We start from the raw sequence: 16,887 nt of genomic DNA, 5'->3' as shown, positions 1-16,887 counted from the left end.
GTATACCAAAGGGAGTCATCTGTGTGTGTATACCAAAGGCAGTCATCTGTGTGTGTATACCAAAGGGAATCATCTGTGTGTGTACACCAAAGGGAATCATCTGTGTGTGTATACCAAAGGGAATCATCTGTGTGTGTACAGATATCCCTTCCCTCTTGAGCCTCCCTCCCACCTTCTCCCCCATCAGATGACCCCTCTAGGTCATTACAGAGCACCGAACTGAGCTCCCTGGGGGAAGAATGTTTTGGGCAGAGAGTTTGGGACAAACAAACTCTGTCCAGTCAAGGAGTTGTCAGCATATAGATGATATTTGAAGCCATCGGGCTGGATGAAATCACCAATAGAGTAAAAATAGAGAAGCCAAGGTCTGAATCCTAGACAGGAGCAGTCAGTGAGTGCGGTAGGAGAAAACCAAGAGAGTGTAGTGACCTGGAAATCTAGTGGATAAAACGTAGATATTTCAAGAAGGAGGTAAGAGCTTTGTCATAAAGAATGAAGGCTGAGTCTTGGCTGTTGGATTAACAACATGGAGCTCACAGGTGACCTGACCAAGAGCAATTTTGGAGGAGTGGTAAGGGCAAAAGCCTGATTTTGGAGTAGGTTCAAGAGAGACTGAGAGGAGAAGCTTCAAAATATTGAGAAGACAAACAACAAAAGAAAAAAAAACAGATAAATTGGACTGTATCACAATTAAAAACCTTTAGCTGCAAATGATACCATCAAGAAAACAAAAAACAACCTACCATATGGGAGAAAAATTTTTACAAATCTGATAAGAGACTTGCTTCCAGAATATATATATTTTTAAGGTTTTATAACTCAACAGTAAAAAAAAAAAAAAAAAAAAAAGTCAATTTTTTTTCCAAATGGACAAAGGACTTGAATAGACTTTCTCTCAGGAAGATATGTAAATGGTCAGTAAAAATGTAAAACGGTGGGACTTCCCTGATGGCTCAGTGGTTAAAGCTCCGCACTTTCAATGCAGGGGACGTTGGTTTGATCCCTGGTTGGGGATCCCACATGCTGTGCCATGCAGCCAGTAAGTAAGTTTATAAAATAAAATTACCTATGGCTGATTCATGTTGAAGTTTGACAGAAAACAGAAAAATTCTGTAAAGCAATTATCCTTCAATTAAATAAATTTAAAAAAATAAAATTTCTTTAAAAAACATAAAAAGGTACTCAAGAATCATTAGCCATTCAGTACAGTTCAGTTCAGTCACTCAGTCATGTCCAACTCTTTGCGACCCCATGAATCACAGCACGCCAGGCCTCCCTGTCCATCACCAACTTCCAGAGCTTGCTCAAACTCATGTTCATCGAGTCAGTGATGCCATCCAGCCATCTCATCCTCTGTCATCCCCTTCTCCTCCTGCCCCCAATCCCTCCCAGCATCAGGGTCTTTTCCAATGAATCAACTCTTCGCATGGGGTGGCCAAAGTATTGGAGTTTCAGCTTCAACATCAGTCTTTCCAATGAACACCCAGGATTGATTTCCTTTAGGATGGACTGGTTGGATCTCCTTGCAGTCCAAGGGACTCTCAAGAGTCTTCTCCAAAACCACAGTTCAAAAACATGAATTTTTTGGCACTCAGCTCTCTTCACAGTCCAACTCTCACATCCATACATGACCACTGGAAAAACCATAGCCTTGACCAGACGGACCTTTGTTGGCAAAGTAATGTCTCTGCCTTTTAATATGCTGTCTAGGTTGGTCATAACTTTCCTTCCAAGGAGTAAGCATCATTTAATTTCATGGTTGCAGTCACCATCTGCAGTGATTTTGGAGCCCAAAAAAATAAAGTCTGTCACTGTTTCCCCATCTATTTGCCATGAAGTGATGGGACCAGATGCCATGATCTTAGTTTTCTGAATGTTGAGCTTTAAGCCAACTTTTTCACTCTCCTCTTTCACTTTCATCAAGAGACTTTTTAGTTCCTCTTCACTCTCTGCCATAACGGTGGTGTCATCTGCATATCTGAGTTTATCGGTATTTCTCCCAGCAATCTTGATTCCAGCTTGTGCTTCTTCCAGTCCAGCGTTTCTCATGATGTACTCTGCATATAAGTTAAATAAGCAGGGTGACAATATACAGCCTTGACATACTCCTTTTCCTATTTGGAACCAGTCTGTTGGTCCATGTCCAGTTCTAACTGTTGCTTCCTGACCTACATACAGGTTTCTCAAGAGGCAGGTCAGGTGGTCTGGTATTCCCATCTCTTTCAGAATTTTCCACAGTTTATTGTGATCCATACAGTCGAAGGCTTTGGCGTAGTCAAAAAAGCAGAAATAGATGTTTTTCTGGAACTCTCTTTCTTTTTCGATGATCCAGAGGATATTGGCAATTTGATCTCTGGTTCCTCTACCTTTTCTAAAACCAGCTTGAACATCTGGAAGTTCTCGGTTCATGTATTGCTGAAGCCTGGCTTGGAGAATTTTGAGCATTACCTTACTAGCGTCTGAGATGAGTGCAATTGTGTGGTAGTTTGAGCATTCTTTGGGATTGCCTTTCTTTGGGATTGGAATGAAACTCACAGTCCTGTGGCCACTGCTGAGTTTTCCAAATTTGCTGGCATATTAGCCATTAGAGAAATGCAAATCAAAACCACAATGAGATACCACTTTACACCCGCTAACATGCCTATTATACAAAAGACAAATATTTACAAGTGTTGGTGAGGGTTGAAGAAATTGGAATCCTCATATATTGCAGGCAGGAATACAAGATGGTTCAGAATTTTGGAAAACAGTGACAATTCTTCAAAAAGTTAAACATAGGATTACCCTACAGCTTAGCAATTTCATTTCCAAAGATATATCCAAGAGAAATAAAAATATATATCCTCACAAATACCTACATGAAAAGAGATGTACATGGATGTTCACAGCAGGATTATTCATAATAGCCAAAAAGTGGAAACAATTCGAATGTTCATCAACTGATAAGTGGATCAATGAACAAGCAATGGAATTATAATTGAGCAATTCAAAGGACTCAAGTACTGGTGTATGCTACAACTTGGATGAACTTCAAAACATTGTGTTAAATGAGAGAATCTGGTCAAAAAAGATCACATAGCTAAAAAAAAAAAAAAAAAAGATCAGTAACATAATTCCTCTATATGAAAAGTCCAGAATAGACAAGTCCATAAAGACAAAAAGATTAGTGATTGTGTAGGGTTTTATTGAATGGGAGTGATTAATGGACTGGGGGTTCTTTTATGGAAGATGAAAATATTTCAAAAGTGATTCCTGTTGCACAAGTCTGTGAATATGTTAAAATCATTAAATTTTACACTTTCAATGAGTGAATTTTATGGTATGTGAATTACATCCCCATGGAGATGTGGTAGAGTTTTTTGGGTTTCTGTTTGTTTTTTTAATTACTTATTTATTTATTTTTGACTGTGCTAGTTCTCTGTTGCGGCACACAGGCTTTCCTCGAGTTGCAGAGGGCAGGGGCTACTCTCTAGTTGCAGTGCTCGGGCTTCTCATTGTGGTGACTTCTCTCCTCATGGAGCACGGGCCCTAGACTATGTAGGCTTCAGTAGTTGTGGAGCATAGGTTCAATAGTTGTGATTTGCTGACTCTAGAGCTCAGGTTCAATAGTTGTAGCACACTTTTCGGCCGGAACCGCCATCTTCCAGTAATTCGCCAAAACGACCAACACAAAGGGAAAGAGTAGGGGGCACCCGCTACATGTTCTCTAGGCCTTTTAGAAAACATGGAGCTGTTCCTTTGGCCACATACATGCAAATCTACAAGAAGGGTGATATTGTAGATATCAAGGGAATGGGTACTGTTCAAAAAGGAATGCCCCACAAATGTTATCATGGCAAAACTGGGAGAGTCTACAATGTTACCCAGCATGCTATTGGCATCATTGTAAACTAACAAGTTAAGGGCAAGATTCTTGCCAAGAGAATTAATGTGCGTATCGAGCATATTAAGCACTCTAAGAGCCGAGATAACTTCCTAAAATGTGTGAAGGAAAATGATCAGAAAAAGAAGGAAGCCAAAGAGAAAGGGACTTGGGTTCAGCTGAAGCGCCAGCCTGCTCCACCCAGAGAAGCACAGTTTTGTGAGGACCAATGGAAAGGAACCCGAACTGTTAGAACCCATTCCCTATGAATTTATGGCCTGAAGCGTGTAAAGATAAAGAGCTGGACTGTAAAAAAAAAAAAAAAAAAGTTGTAGCACATGGGCTCAGTCATTCCACGAGATGTGGATTCTTCCCAGACCAGGGACCGAACCCATGTCCCCTGTATTGGCAGGTGGACTCTTACTAACTGGGCTACCAGCCAGGCTCTTTCATTTTTTAATTGCATAGTGATGACGAGAGCCACAGAAATAAAACTCTAGGAGATACTAACTCATCACTGTTTGGGATCCAATTCTAAGTTTATCTGACTCTTAACCACTTTGCTATACTGCCTGCTAAGGATTATTTTCTTAAGTTAGATTCCTTGTAGAATTAATTACTGAAACAAAGGATGTGAACAATTCATTGGGAGGGCTGAAGGAGTTCATGCAGCCATTTGGGCTTGCCAGGTACTTGGACCCTTTCTAGGCAAAATGATCCAAACTGTTCTTTCCTGCTCAAGTGATATGACTCATACAATCTGTTTTGAATGAAATATACTCTGCTATCACAACTGATTAACCAGAGGCCAAGACACAAGTCGAAGGCAGCTATATGCAGGCTAGACAACTGCCATTGAGGCAGTAGCAGTAGCTTAGCGTGCAAAAGCAGAATTCACTAGAGAAGGGAATGGCAACCCACTCCAGTATTCTTACTTGGGAAATCCCATGGACAGAAGAGCCTAGTGGGCTGCAGTCTATGGGGTCACATGACTGAGCATGCAAGCATGAGCTGGGTGGAGGCAGGTGGGTTGATAGCAATAAACAGAGGTGCTGCTGCTAAGTCACCTGAGTCATGTCCAACTCTGTGCGACCCCATAGATGGCAGCCTACCAGGATCCTCCATCCCTGGGATTCTCCAGGCAAGAATACTAGAGTGTGTTGCCATTTCCTTCTCCAATAAACAGAGGTAGAACTAAAAACAAAAAACACAAATGCAGAACTCAGTACTGAGTAATGGCAAATCAACCCAATCAAATTATCTCTTTAGGGACATATGCCAAATGAACAAAACAAGGCAAATAACTCAAGTCCAAGTTGTTAAGCTTTTAGCAGCTGTGTGGTAAGTATAGAAAATGAATTATTTGTGAAGAGTTTTCAGTTGTTGGCCAAAGAGTGAGCCCAAACACATCTTGAAGACAAGCCCACACTGCTAGGAACCCATGCATAACACATTGGTGCCAAGTTAATTATACTAATGTAATTATATGAAGCATTCTCCAAATATAAAGGTTTCAAAGGGAAACAAAGTCATTCCATCAGATTGAATCATTATACCAACAAAAATTTTAAATAAATTATCTTTTGTTCCAAGGTGGGGAAAATGAATATGAACTAGAACATCTAATCCAGTAAGGCCTCTGAACCTTCTAAATATTCAACTGCCCTCAAGCCCTAACATCCTTTTCTGCTCTGCACCTAGCTAATAAATTTGCCTTTATGCCACTGGGAAAATATGGCAACCAGATAAGAACTTTCTCATCCTCTCATCACCAAATCCACCAACCTATATCTGCATCAGCACCCATATTCTCAGGAGTGTCCTGTTCTTATTAAAGACCAATTGTCCCATTTAGGCTTTGTTTTACATTTCCTCTAGCCTAGTTATAGACTTTGCTCCTGAAATTTTCCTTAATCTCTCCTGCATTATCAATTTCTACCTTTCTATTGAAATCGTGTGATCACACTCTAGTTATCTCCTTCCCCATACTTAAAAAACTCTCCTGGGAGATTAAAACAAATGAAAACTTTGGGGGTGGGGATGGTTTTCAAAGTATGACACAAAACCCAGAAAAATTCAACTGTGTAAAAAAAATTTTCTTCAGAGAAAAATCAACATAAACAAATTGAAAAGACATATTTATAATTCATATCACAAAGAGAAGGCTAATGTGCCTAATATATTAAGAGGTCCAACAAATTAATAAGACCAATAATACTTTAGAAAGATGAAAGAAAGATAAAAAAAGATAAGAAGAGACAATTCAAGGAAAAAGAAATACAAATAGCTTTTAAACTTTTGAGAATATATTCAACCTCACTTAAAAGAAATAAATGAAAGTTTAAAATACACTAAGAAACCATGTTTCATTAACTAGATTGGCAAACATAAAAACAATTAGTAACATGATATAGGGAAACATACTCATATCATTGCTGGTGGTAGAGATATTGGTACAAATTATATTGAAATATTTTGGAACCATATCTATTAAACTCACAAATGTACTTATCCTTTGACTCAACAATTCTTCTAAATAAATTTACCCTATAGATATATTGCCACACATGTGAAAAGACTTATATATAAAATTATTCATTGCAATTTTGTAATAGCAAAAGATTGAAAACAATCTAAATATTCATCAAGAGGAATCACTAGGGGGTTGAATAAATAAATTATAGTATAACAACACAATGTAACCACAAGCAAAGTAAGTGGAAGACCTTTTTGTATACCTAAATGGAACAATCTCCAAGATATGTTGAGAAACAGAAAAGCAAGAGACAGAAACAGTGTGTAGAATGAGCTATCATTTGTGAATTTGTTTAAAAGGAGGGAAAGTGGAAGAATACATGTATATTTGCTTGTACAAACACAGAATATCTCCAGAAGGATTCAAAAGAAAATGGAAACATTGGAATGAGGAAGGGAAACACTGTGACTGGGGGAAAGGTGTGGGAGTGAGACTTTTCACTGTTTACCCTTTTGTATCTTTATAATTTTGTACCTAATGCAACCTATTCAAAAGTTGTTTCTATTTTTTAAAAAAGTTTTTTTTTCAAAGTTTTCTCTGACCTAGTTCCCTCCCAGCTATCATCCTAATTCTTTACAGAACCACTCAAAGGGTTTGTCTCTATTTGCTATCTTTATTTTCTCATCTTTATTCTCTCTCCAATCCATTCAAACCTAGGTTTTATTCCCACCATTCTACAAAGCTGCCTTGTTCAGGTCATTATAACCTCCATCTCTACCTTCGTCTTAGCCTCTCAACACTGTTCAACACTATTGATTACTCCCTGCTTGAAGGAATTTCTTTTCTTGACTTCTAGGACACTTCATTCTTCTAGTTTGCTTCTTGCCTCCATGGCCACTCCTCAATCATCTTGGTTGGATCCTCCTCTTCCTCTATATAATTTCTAAAGATTGGTTCTCTCTTTGGCTCTTTTCTACTCTACCCACCCTCTGCTCTATCAGTCGGATAGCTTTAAATACTGCCATTGACCACTTGATTTATAATCCAGTCTTGCCTGTCTCCCCGACCTTCCAGACTCATATATTAAATATACACTTGAAAATTCACTGAATGTCTAGCAGACATCTCAGATTTAACATATCTAAAATAGAACTCTTGGGACTTCCCTGTAGGAGATGGTGCTTTCACTGCTGGGCCAGGTTCCATCTTCAAGTTCCTGGCGTGTCCAAAAAAAAGAATTCTTGACTTCTCCCTAAAACCTCTATCTACTTCAGTCTCCTCCAACTCAGTAAAAGACTCTTCTGGGGGCTTCCCTGGTGGTCCAGTGGTTAAGAATCTGCCTTGCAATGCAGGGGACACTGGTTTGATCCCTGGTCCGGGATGCTTCCACATGCCACGGGGCAACTAAGCCCGTGTGCCATATAGCCTGTGCTCCACAATGAAAGAAGCCACTGCAACAGAAGTCCAAGCACCCCAACTAGAGAGTGGTCCTCACTCTTGACAACTGGAGAAAGCCTGCACACAGCAACAAAGACCCCACGCAGCCAAACATTATATACATATATTTATGTACATGAAGGACTTCCTTGGTGGCTCAGACAGTAAAGCGTCTGTCTACAATGTGGGAGACCCGGGTTCGATCCCTGGGTCAGGAAGATCGCCTGGAGAAGGAAATGGCCACCCACTCCAGTACTATTGCCTGGAAAATCCCATGGATGGAGGAGCCTGGTAGGCTACAGTCCATGGGATCGCAAAATGAAGTCTCTTCTGGATATTATTCACAATTATTCAGGCCCAAAACCTAGGATCATCTCTGATCCCTCTTTTCCTGATACCTATATCCAATTATCAATAAGTTCTTTCAGTTTTGCCTTTAAAATGTAACACAGATCCGCTCACTTTTTTTTTTTTTTTTTTTGCACAAGAGATCTCCTTTGAGTCATGTGGGATCTTTTGTTGGCCACATGGACTGTCTAGCTGTGGTGCCCAGGCTTTGCCCCACAGCATGTGGGATCTTGCCAGACCAGGGACTGAACCCATGGTGCCTGCATTGCAAGGCAGATTCTTAACCATTGGACCACCAGGGAAGTCTCCCATTTACTTCTTTTTTTTTTTTTGGCAATAATCAAAGTTTTATTTTTTTTCATATATATATATATATATATATATATATATATATACTTTTTTATTTTTTTAATTAGTTGGAGGCTAATTACTTCACAACATTTCAGTGGCTTTTGTCACACATTGACATGAATCAGCCATGGAGTTACATGTATTCCCCATCCGGATCCCCCCTCCCACCTCCCTCTCCACCCGATTCCTCTGGGTCTTCCCAGTGCACCAGGCCCGAGCACTTGTCTCATGCATCCCACCTGGGCTGGTGATCTGTTTCACCATAGATAATATACATGCTGTTCTTTTGAAACATCCCACCCTCACCTTCTGCCACAGAGTCCAAAAGTCTGTTCTGTATTTCTGTGTCTCTTTTTCTGTTTTGCATATAGGGTTATCGTTACCATCTTTCTAAATTCTATATATATGTGTTAGTATGCTGTAACGTTCTTTATCTTTCTGGCTTACTTCACTCTGTATAATGGGCTCCAGTTTCATCCATCTCATTAGAACTGATTCAAATGAATTCTTTTTAACGGCTGAGTAATATTCCATGGTGTATATGTACCATAGCTTCCTTATCCATTCGTCTGCTGATGGGCATCTAGGTTGCTTTCCCATTCACTTCTTATGTCTACAGCTTCTTAGCCTGGGGCATCATCATCTTCCTAGTGTGATGCTCATGGTAATTTAACATTTTTTTGTGACTACTGGTAATTTAACATTTCTACCTCCCCAAATACAGCATGAGCCTCTCAAAAGTAGGACCCACATCTTAGTTATTTTTGTATTCTGCTATAATACAGAGCTTGGTACATTATAGCTGCTTAATAAATGTTTGTTGAGTAAATAAATGATTAGAGAAATTATGGTGGATGGTGACATGTAAACCATGACTCAGGTAAATAACAGCACCCACATCCAGTGCCTCCTGTCATTTCCTTGCAGTTGTTTGCTAGAAAGGCCATATCTTTATAACATTTCATACAGTAGACACCCATTAAGTTTTCTGGCCAGCATCACATTTTCTGTGAACTGCTTTCCCCACCTCCCACCACACTGTGGTGGTGGTGGGTTAGTTGCTAAGTCGTGTCTGACTCTTGCAATCCCATGGACTGTAGCCTGCCAGGCTCCTCTGTCCATGGAGATTCTCTAGGCAAGAATACTGGAGTAGGTTGCCATTTGCTTCTCCAGGGGATCTTCCCGACCCAGCAATCAGAACCGGGTCTCTTGCATTGCAGGCAGATTCTTTACCAACTGAGCTATGAGGGAAGTCCCACCATATTAATTCACCTTATAATGGTAGTGGGGCCATAGTACCATTTTTTGAAATTTTTGAATACCAAAAGACACTACAAACTAACTAAAATGGAAGGAAAATCCCCCTAGACAGAAGGCTAATATTATTAATGTAAAAATAACTTCTATGAATTAATAACAAAATGATAAACAGGAAAAAACTGGGCAAAGAATAAGAACAGGCAGTTTATTAAAGATGAAATGCAAATGTTAAAAAAACAAAACAACAAAGGCAGAAGATAGTCAACTTTACTTGTAGTCAGAGAAAAACAAAATAGATTTTTTTTATTTTTTAAAAATTATCATTATGATGATTATTATTTTGACCACACTGAGCAGCTCCCCGTGTCATTCAGCAAATTCCCGCTGGCCATCTATTTTATATTTGGTTATGTGCTTTCTCAATGTGTCCTGTCCTTTCCTTCCCCTGCTGTGTCCACAGTCTGTTCTATCTGTCTGTGTCTCTACTGCTGCCCTACAAATAGGTTCATCAGTACCATTTTTCTAGAGTTCATATATATGTGTGTTAATCTTTGTTTCTCTCTTTCTGATTTAGTTCACTCTGTATAACAGGCTCTATGTTCATCCACCTCACTAGAACTGACTCAAATTCATTCCTTTTAATGACTGAGTAATATTCCATTGTATATATGTACCACAATTTCTTTATCCATTCATCTGTCTATGGACATCTAGATTGCTTCCATGTCCTGCCTCTTGTAAATAGTGCTACAATGAACATTGGGGGTACATATGCCTTTTAGAATTGTGGTTTTCTCAGGGTATATGCCCAGCAGTGGGATTGCTGGGTCATATAGTAGTAGCTTTATTCTTAGTTTTTAAAGAAATCTCCATACCATTCTCCATAGTGACTGTATCAATTTACATTCCCATTAACAGCGTAAAAGAGTTCCCTTTTCTCCCTTTTCTCGTCATATCCAAGATACTGTTGCCAAATCCAGTGACATGAAATTTTTCCTTTGCTTTTTTCTCCTTAGAGTTTTATAGTTTTAATTCTTTCATTTAGGTCTTTGATCCATTTTGAGTTAATATTTGTATATGTTATTAGGTAAGAGTCTGTTGCACAAGGGTATCCCAAAACTATTTGTTGAAAAGACTACTTTCTCCATTGAAAGGTCTTGACATCATTATTGAAAACTTTTTGAACGTCTATGCAAAGATTTATTTCTGGACTCTATTCTATTCCATTAGTCATCTTTTTCTTTGTGAAAAATAGACTTTTATGGACTTCCCTGGAAGTCCATAAAACTAAGATCTCACGTGCTGCATGGCGAAGCAAAAAAAAAAAAACTATAAAAACAAAAAATAGACTTAAAAAAAAAAAAAGAGAAAAAAGAAAAGAAAAAAAAATAGACTTTTAATATACTATTTTTAACTCCTCAGATTGGTTATATATCAAAACATTGATAACATTCAGTACTGGAAAGAATATGGGGAGATGAGGACTCTCATACATTGCAGGGGGAAATAGCAAGTACTATGACTATTTGGGAAAGTAATGTGGCAGTATCTTTTAACATGTAATATATCCTTTTAACACAGTATACGGGATCTTTTTTATAGAAATAAAAATGCCAGCACGTATGTGTACAAGGATACTTATTGTGGCATCAGTTGTAGTGGGAAGAGGTCAGATTGGAAAATAGTCAGGCAGCTTTCTCTCCATGCATCTTTGTTCCCCTGGGGTCACATGTTTTCTCTTCTCTCTTTCTCTCTGTATGTCTCCTTGGACTTACAGGACCAACAAGATCACCAGACTTGAATCTCTCTGATCCTACAAATTTCAGTGCTCACCATGTCTCAGTCTAGAGTTTCTACTTTGTTCATTGACAAATCTGCTAATTCACTTTTTATAGTTTCTAGTTCTCTGCCAAATTGTTCAAGTGTAACATTTATCTCCTGGAACATAGTAAACAGAGTTGTTTGATAGTCTCTGTCTACTCATCAGAGTTCCCTTGGGTCTGTTTCTATTGTCTATTATTTCTCTCCTTCCTCATAGTATCTTTTCTCCTCATGTGCCTGGTTATCTTTGTGCTGGCCACTGTATTAAAAAAAAAAAAAATTGGGGATTCCCTGGTGATTCAATGGTTAGGACTCTATGCCATGCTTCTACTGTAGGGGACATGAGCCAGGGGCACAGATTTAATCCCTGGTAGGGGAATTAAGGGGTTTCCCTTGTGGCTCAGTTGGTAAAGAATCTGCAAAAAAAAAAAAAAAATCTGCCTGCAATGTGAGAGACCTGGGTTCGATCCCTCGGTTGGGAAGCTCCCCTGGAGAAGGAAATGGCAACCCACTTCAGTATTCTGGCCTAGAGAATTCCGTGGACTGTATAATCCACAGGGTCACAAAGAGTCGGACACGACTAAGTGACTTTCACTTCACTTCAGGGGAATTAAGGGGCTTCCCTGGCGGCTCAGATGGTAGAGAATCCACCTGCAATTCAGGACACCTGAGTTTAACCCCAGGCTTGAGAAGATCCCCTGGAGGAGGGCTTGGCAACCCATTCCAGTACTCTTGCCTGGTGAATCCCCATGAACAAAAGAGCCTGGTGGGGTACAGTCTATGGGAATCACAAAGAGTCGGACATGACTGAGCACCTAAGCACAGCACAGCGTAGCACAGGGGAATTAAGACTCCACATGATATGCAGCCAAAAAAAAAAAAAATTGTATATAAATAGCTTGAGGCCAATGATGATGATATTTTCCTCCAAAGAGGATTACTTACTGTTTTCTAAATATACGCTCTTATGTTATATTCCTGTGCTTTTTCATATGCTATCCCTTAGTCAGGATTTCATCCCCTCCTATTCTAGTGAACAAACTACCATTTCTTTTCAAGTATCTTGACAGTCCCTTGGACAGCAAGGAGATCAAACCAGTCAATCCTAAAGGAAATCAACCCTGAATATTCATTGGAACGTGCTGAAACTAAAGCTCCAATACTTTGGCCACCAGATGTGAAGAACTGACTTATTGGAAAAGACCCTGATGCTGGGAAAGATTGAGGGCAGGAGGAGAAGGGGGCAACAGAGGATGAGATGGTTGGATGGCATCACAGACTCAAAGGACATGAGTTTGAGAAAACTGAGGGAGATAACGAAGGACAAGAAAGCCTGGTGTGCTATAATTCATGGTATCACAGAGTCTTAGTAACTGAACAACAAACTGTTGCCTCATTTCAAAAACAAGCAAACAACAACAACAACAAAAAAAACAAAAATGCAAAGACAGACATTCCTTCGTCTGTCTTTTTGTAATGTGCAAAACCTTTTCAGAGCAATTATTCTATCCTTCAAGATAGGAATTATTTTTTCACTTATGTGTCTTTGGATTCTATGTCTTCTATGAAAATCAGAGAATGAGGAATCCAAGCAATTGCTAACAAATTCAGAGCATTCCTCAGGGATTCTCGTATCAACCAATGCAACCAATTTCACTCCAAGGGATAAATGGCAAAATGTTTTGAGAACTAAGGATCCATCTTTTGAAGATATTTTTGAGAAAGATAAGGAGGACAGGGAGGCCAAACAGGCTATCAAGCACCAGTCACCTTCAACTTCATCAAGAAAACAGAAAGCATTGTTCAACCATGTTCCCCTAAAAGAAGAGAGTAGGAAGAAAACAGACAGAACACTAATAGTAGCTCTTTGAGGAAGAATAAAAAGAGAGGTTGAAGTATGACCAATTATACAAAGCAGGAAGGATGCAAGAAAAAAAAATATCATTAAAAGTTGCTTCAACTCTAATGAGAAGACATCTACTGTGTTTAGAAAAGCATCTGTAGCCCAAAACCAAAGAAGAAACAAAATCAAAATAATAAAATTTTACCCAAAAAATGAATCACCAAGTAGGTTAACTAGATTTTTTTCCCCCCATAAAATATGCTTATTTAATAACAGTGTGAAACTTCTGGTATTCCATAGCTACTGATAACTTGATCCACTTCTTTGATCTTTTGAAAGTCTTCATTTCAATAGTTGTGGCTTCCAGGCCTCAGAATCATTAGTGAAATGATGGCTTTAATATAATTTCCTAAGGTCTGCATGGGAATTTTCAGTCTATTATGTTCAAGAATCTAGCCTTCTTCAATCCAAAAATTTTATTTCTGTATACAGGAGGGGAAAAAATTAAGTTGGGGAAGGACTAAAGAAACGACTAAAGACCAGGCTGTTTCAGTAAATGCTTGTGAATGAACAAATGGCTACAGAAGAAGAGTTAGGAAGGAAAACAGGGATCGAGCAAGTGCTGATCACGTCTTGAGCACACTGATTCTTAAAGAACACTGGCTACTTATGTAATACTTTTGCCAAAAATGTTTAACTTTAATCATAAAGAAATAATCTGATTAATCCAAATTGAGACCTTACCTCTCCAAAAATGGCAATGTCATAAAGAAAAAAAAAAAAAAGGTGGGGAATTGTTCTAGAATAAAGGGAACTAAAGAAATGAAAAACTCTGGAGTTTCCTGGTGGTTCAGTGGTTAAAAATCTGCCTTCCAATGCAGGGGATTGTAGGTGTGTGCCTTAGCCTAGAAACTAAGATCCCAGATGTTGTGGGGCAACTAAACCTGTGCACCACAGCTCCTGAGCCTGCGAGCTATGAGCCACAGCTAGGATGTGACACAGCCAAGTAAATAAACTTAAGTATTCTCGCCTGGAGAATCCCATGGAGGGACAAGCCTGGTAGGCTACAGTCCATGGGGTCACAAAGAGTTGGACACGACTGAGTTACTTCACTTTCACTTTTCAAGAAATAAAATAAAATTAAGAAAATGCCATGATGTCTACAATGTGCAACTTACTTCTGAAAGGATCATAAAATAATATTTTTTAAGGTACGGATGTATATATTTTTAAGATATATGCATATATACACAACTTAGCAAATAAGACAAAATATTAATGTTATCAATTCATAAATTTAAATGAAGGCATGGATGTTGTACTATTCATTTTTACATAGAATTGAAATTTGTAAAAAAAAAAAAAAGAAATTTGGAGAAAATGATAAAAGTTTACTTCTCTAGCTAAATAAGAAAAAACAAAGAGACATTTACTGGCCCTGGGGCTGTCAGTTTTTAAAAGCAGTATTCACGGGTAGAAGGACAGTTATTTCAGAATGCTTCTTGGAAATCTTATTTCAAAACCAGCAAAATCTGCTGGCTGATATTCCCCCACCCAACCCTCAAGATGGAAGGGATATGAAAACTAATGCTTCTAAATGGCAGAGACAAACAGGATCCATATATCACATAAACTGGGATGAGACAGAAAAGGTAGAGCAGCCAGGTTAAGTAAAACCAGAAAGAACCTTGGAAATAAATTTGTTTATGATATTCCCTGTCTTCAGATTCATGATCTGAAGAAATAATTCCACCTGAACATATGGGTTCCTCCACATTCCACCTTTATAGAGTCAAGTACAAAGACGATTAACTTGAATGGTTTAAGTCTTCACTCAGTATGCCAACAAATTGGGAAAACTCAGCAGTGGCCACAGGACTGGAAAAGGTCAGTTTTCATTCCAATCCCAAAGAAAGGCAATCCCAAAGAATGCTCAAACTACTGCACAATTGCACTCATCTCACATGCTAGTAAGGTAATGCTCAAAATTCTCCAAGCCGGGCTTCAGCAGTACGTGAACCGAGAACTTCCAGATGTTCAAGCTGGTTTTAGAAAAGGTAGAGGAACCAGAGATCAAATTGCCAATATCCTCTGGATCATCGAAAAAGCAAGAGAGTTCCAGAAAAACATCTATTTCTGCTTTTTTGACTACGCCAAAGCCTTCGACTGTGTGGATAACAAAAAACTGTGGAAAATTCTGAAAGAGATGGGAATACCAGACCACCTGACCTGCCTCTTGAGAAACCTGTATGTAGGTCAGGAAGCAACAGTTAGAACTGGACATGGACCAACAGACTGGTTCCAAATAGGAAAAGGAGTATGTCAAGGCTGTATATTGTCACCCTGCTTATTTAACTTATATGCAGAGTACATCATGAGAAACGCTGGACTGGAAGAAGCACAAGCTGGAATCAAGACTGCTGGGAGAAATATCAATAACCTCAGATATGCAGATGACACCACCGTTATGGCAGAGAGTGAAGAGGAACTAAAAAGTCTCTTGATGAAAGTGAAAGAGGAGAGTGAAAAAGTTGGCTTAAAGCTCAACATTCAGAAAACTGAGATCATGGCATCTGGTCCCATCACTTTATGGGAAATAGATGGGGAAACAGTGGAAACAGTATCAGACTTTATTTTTTTGGGCTCCAAAATCACTGCAGATGGTGACTGCAACCATGAAATTAAATGATGCTTACTCCTTGGAAGGAAAGTTATGACCAACCCAGACAGCATATTAAAAAGCAGAGACATTACTTTGCCAACAAAGGTCCGTCTGGTCAAGGCTATGGTTTTTCCAGTGGTCATGTATGGATGTGAGAGTTGGACTGTGAAGAAAGCTGAATGCCGAAAAATTGATGCTTTTGAACTGTGGTGTTGGAGAAGACTCTTGAGAGTCCCTTGGACTGCAAGGAGATCCAACCAGTCCATCCTAAAGGAGATCAGTCCTGGGTGTTCATTGGAAGGACTGATCCTGAAGCTGAAACTCCAATACTTTGGCCACCTCATGCGAAGAGTTGACTCGTTGGAAAAGACCGTGATGCTGGGAGGGATTGGGGGCGGGAGGAGAAGGGGACGACAGAGGATGAGATGGCTGGATGGCATCACCGACTCGATGGGCATGAGTTTGAGTAAACTCTGGGAGTTTGTGATGGACAGGGAGGCCTGGCGTGCTGCGATTCTTGGGGTCACAAAGAGTCGGACACGACTGAACGACTGAACTGAACTGAACTTGAATGGTGCTAATATGATTAAAGCCCTCTGAGGAGGGAACAAACTCAAGGTAATAGTTTTTTTAAATAATATTTTAAGCAGTATTCAGACAAAACAAATTCAGTGACCCAGTTAAACTCTTTGCTCTCAAACCTGAAAGTTAATTAAAGCAATTTTTACAAGTAAATCAGTAAAATAAATACTGTGGAAGTGAAGAGAACATGGACTAACCAGCTCTATTCTGTAATGGTATTTAACCGAAAAGTATCTGTTAAAGGT

The 16,887-nt window shown here is 39.1% G+C and overlaps 1 pseudogene; it reads left to right on the top strand.

Annotated features, from left to right (window-relative positions):
• Positions 1–3,650: 3,650 nt before the first annotated feature.
• LOC133061044 (large ribosomal subunit protein eL21-like) lies at positions 3,651–4,144 on the top strand (annotated as a pseudogene).
• Positions 4,145–16,887: the final 12,743 nt, after the last annotated feature.

This window comes from Dama dama, chromosome 8 (assembly GCF_033118175.1).
Source record: "Dama dama isolate Ldn47 chromosome 8, ASM3311817v1, whole genome shotgun sequence".
NCBI lineage: Eukaryota > Metazoa > Chordata > Mammalia > Artiodactyla > Cervidae > Dama > Dama dama.
Note: the sequence above shows the minus strand (reverse complement) of the source record. Positions and strands in the feature narration are given on the sequence as shown.